Genomic DNA, 4,779 nt, shown 5'->3' with positions numbered 1-4,779 from the left:
TTCTGATGTACCTTGTCTCTCTCTGCACTTACCACCTTGTGCTAGAACAATCAATTTGGGGCTGTGTATCCCTCAGTGCACACAGAGTTATAGCAACTTGTTTCAGAATACAGTAAAACTTGTCACTGTTGGATACGCCAGGCTTCCTTTACAGGACAGGCGTGAGGAGGGGACAATGAGATTGAAAGGGTGAATGAGAGATTTTCTTGCTTGCTTGTACATGAAGAACATTGTTTTCACATAGGGTTTACATTGTAGATCAATAAGAGAGCAGTATTTTCAAAAACAGTTGACAAAGATTGAGGAAACTTCCATCAGCCACGTAAAATATAATAATAAGATTTTATTATTATATTTTAGATGATATGAGCAATTAAAGCTCTTTCCAAAACACCTTAGAACCAACTCTACTGGCTGTAATCATTCAGCAAACTATAAATTCCCATGGGCAGAGTCCACATCTTATTCACTGTTATACTTCTAAGGCCAAGTAGTTTGCACTCAGTAGATGATTCATAAATGTTTACAGAATTAATTAATTAACTGACCCAGAATTAATTGTGTTCAAAACATTTGATAACTTCTCTAACCTGTATGATAAAACTTAACTCCTTATAATTACATGAAAGGCTTTTAACACATTTATCCATTCTTTCCAGCTTCATCTTTTGCTATCTCCTCTGCCTTATCCCAATGTATGCCTTATGATTTAGCCACACAACTATTCACCATTCCCTAAACATCTCCCCCAGATGTTTTTTTCCTCTACCAGGTAAACTGCTTTTCATTATTTGTGAAGCCCTCCCTTCTCTCTCAAAAGAGAAAGTCTCTCCTTAGCTAAATTCCAATAGCATTTTGCAAATGCCTCAACTGTAGCTCTTGGTGCAAGGAGATTATTTTATGTCTGTCTTCTCATGAACCTATGAGTGCCCACCTTACTAATCAGGGCACAGTGCCTTGCAAATGCTAGGCACGAAATTAATCTTAGTTAAATCATAAGTTGATGATTGAACAAATAAAAACTAAGCAGCCACCGGGAAGTTATGAAAAGACCACATGCTCTGTCTTACCTATGCTCTGTCAGCTATGGTTCTTGGGGTTTAAAAAAATGGTGAATCATAAATTTTCACAACAGTATTCTAGAAATGTCTTCAATTTTAAAAATTGATGAATTAAAACATTTCATTACAAAATTTCAATTCCCCACACATTGCCCTTCAAGAAATGATCCAAGCTTAAAAATCATTTTGAAGCTTATAAATACAACCTTTAAAGTTGGAGCACTCGTTAAGGTCTTCTACTTAAATTATCATGGAAAAGGTACATGATAATTAACCCTCTTTGGCAGGGAGTGGTGGCTCACACCTTTAAGCCCGGCACTTTGGAAGCAGATGGATCACCTGAGGTCAGCAGTTTGAGACCAGCCTGGCCACATGCTGAAACCCCATCTCTACTAAAATACAAAACTTAACTGGGCATGGTGGTGCATGCCTGTGATCTCAGCTACTTGGGAGGTTGAGACAGAAGAATCACTTAAATCTAGGAGTCAGAGGTTGAAGTGAGCTGAGATCGCACCACTGCACTCCAGCGTGGGTAACAGAGCAAGACTCTGTCTCAAAAGAAAGAAATGAAAAAACTCTCTTTATAAAATTTAGTCAATTCCCATCTCTTATCCATATCCAAGCTTTCCACTTCCATGTTAGGTTTTGCCATGGTAAAAATTTACAGTGATCGCGGCCATTCAGTAGAGGAAATGAATTAACATTCTCCACAGGACCCTCATTTGTATGGTATATTAATAGGATCCTTATGTAAATTTCTGCTTTTACCTTACTACTTATTTGCCTGCTAGCCAGTTGTATGCAATTTAGAAAGGAGGACAAGAAATGTTTGATTTCACATGATGTTGCTTAGAGGGATGGGGAGGCAGAGGGAATGGGTGGGGGTCAAGCAGCAAGAAAAGAGTTACAATGGGGATATTTTACAGCTGTCAAAACCCAACAGTGCTCAGTAAAGCCACTTTCATTCCAATTAGATTTTACTTCCTGGATCCAACAGACTTGGCCATTATAAATGAGTTATGAGAAAATAAAAGGGAGTATGACTGATGAGATTTTGAAGATACCTGGTGGAAGAAGACATGGAGAGTTAGTCGAAAGCGTACCATGTTCTAAATAAGAACTCTGTGTAATGCAGTAAAGCTAAGTAAAAAATAAAAATAAAAAATAAAAAGAAGAACTGTGTTAGGTACTTCTGAATAAAGAAAAGTCATACCAAAGAACACTCCAACTTCCAGAGCCATATACAATTAAGTGAAGAATTAGACCAGAATAGATAATCCCTAAATTGACACAGATTGCTAAGTGTTCATTAAAATCATTTTTCTCAACTGGGCACAGTGCCTCACGCCTATAATCCCAGCACTTTGGAATGCTGAGGCCACCGGATCACAGGTCAGGAGTTCAAGACCAGTTTGGCCAACATAGTGAAGGCTTATGTCTACTAAAAATACAAAAAATTAGCTAGGCATGATGGCGGGCACCTGTAATCCCAGCTACTTGGGAGACTGAGGCAGAATTCCTTGAATCTGGGAGGCGGAGGTTGCAGTGAGCAGAGACTGCCCCATTGCACTCTACCCCGGGTGACAGTGCAAGACTCCATCTCAAAAAAAAAAAAGTTCTCTTATTTTTGGACATATTGCTAGACTGCATTTCCTAGCCTCTTTTGTGGGTGGACATGGCCTTCTGATTGAGTTCTAGCCAACAGTATGTGAACAAAAGGATGTGTACCACTTCTAGGGCTGGCCCCTAAAATTTCCCATGTGTTCCTCCATGTTCCTTTTCTCTTCAGATGAGTGGGCTGCCTTGAGATCCATCTGTTGAAGATGGCAGAACCCTGTCTGCACGGATCCCAGAAAGACTATGTAGAGCAGAGAACCCAATGACTTGCCACTGTCTGGACTTTTAAATAAGCAAGAAATAACTATTCACTGTGTTAAGTCTTCACATTTTGGTGCCTATTCATTATTGTTGCCTAGCCCACATCCTAGAGAATCGTTTCAATACTGACATTCTAATATCTATATCATTAACTACTTAGTCTTTGAAAAAGAGAAACAGTTCCAGCTTCGCCAATCTTGGATTGGAGGTAGCTTTGGTGATTAAACAGAATAACTTATATAATAATTCATAATTTGGAAATAAAATTATTCATAACATTTTTCATAATTTCCCATCATGCCTATTTGTGGGCCACTGTATCAAGTGCCTTATGTACATCATCTCTAATCCTAGCAATAATCCTGCTTGTTAGATATTAGGTTACAGAGATGAATGTGCTTTATGACACTCAGGCACAAGAAATGGCATACTAATTTATTTTCATAAATCTACACATAGTCTCCTCTCTAAATGATAAAAGAATTACTGCCAGTCAAATCTGGGGATTCTAAAATATGTGAAGACAAAGGCAGTTGACAGGGGTCCTGGAAAACATGTGAGGGCTTCTAACCTTTAAGTCATCAGGCCCACAGTTCAGGGCTATGTAGTTAATTCCCAGGCAAGTGATTCCATCTGCTTCATGATTGGCAGGGACATTATTGCTTCCTAAGACTTCTTAGGCTATAGCTGCAGTCAGTCTTCCTGATATCTATGAACTAGCCTATACTTCTCAGCAAAAACATCATTATCTTCCCTATCTCCATGGATGAATCTCTCTTCTCTTTCCCACAGGCAGGCACCTTCTGCCTCAGCAACTCCAAGTAACAGCTCCCATCCATTTCCAGAAGCCTTGGAGGGGTTTGTCATACTGGGGCCTTACCACCTCTGTGGCATGCCATTAATGTCCTTAGGCATGACCATCCACCTACCTTGTTAGGATGAAAAACAGCAAGAAGGAATAACAATTCAGTATATTTACAGATTTTCCTGCCATGTTCAGATAACAAATTGAGGTGCAGAGAGGTCAAACAAGTTGCCCAAGGCCACAAACTCTTCAGTGGCAGAGCTTCATTGCAAACCCAAATCCATCTGGCTCCACGGCCTAGAGGATTTTCTGTAATCCCAGCTTTTCCCTAGAAAAATTCAAGGCACCACACCTAAAGTTTTTTTTTTAATGACAATGGGAAATAATTATAAATGATTTAACTAAGATGAAATATTTGAAATATGCATTGAAATCCAAGTCTTGGAGTTTTTTCAATTGAAATCTTCAGTAATCACCCAAGTAGCTTTATATATATATATATATACACACATACACACACACAGAGAGACACACACACACACAGAGGCACATACAAATAAGCAAAGAGAATTGGTAAAAGTCATTAATTTGTAATATCATTTTGCAACTAGAGTTCTGAAGTCACATAGCTAATGAATTATCCTCATTAAAACACATAGACAATTAAAATCTTAGTTGGTCCATCTTAATCACAGTCTTATAAAGATTTCCAAGTTTAAAATTTAACTGTATAGATATCCGCATATTTTTTAGAAAAACAAAAATTTTGATACAATAGGAAATTATTTGCTTTAACATACAAATGTGGCCATTACTAGACTAAATAAGGGTGACTTAGGAGGCCTGAGTTCTAGTCTGTCTTCTAACAATAGTTATTAACTTTGAGTGAAGCACAGTTTCTTTGAATTTAATTTTCTCTTTTTTTTCAGCCCTCACATTTTCTAATTTTACATTTCTGGGAGAATTGCTATCTCATAAAATCAATGATGTTTGTTGATCCACATTTGCAGCCAGTGTAGTGTAAAAAGACGTAAC

This window comes from Callithrix jacchus, chromosome 1, assembly GCF_049354715.1.
Source record: "Callithrix jacchus isolate 240 chromosome 1, calJac240_pri, whole genome shotgun sequence".
Lineage (NCBI taxonomy): Eukaryota > Metazoa > Chordata > Mammalia > Primates > Cebidae > Callithrix > Callithrix jacchus.
The sequence above is the reverse complement of the archived record's forward strand: the minus strand, read 5'-3'. Positions refer to the sequence as shown.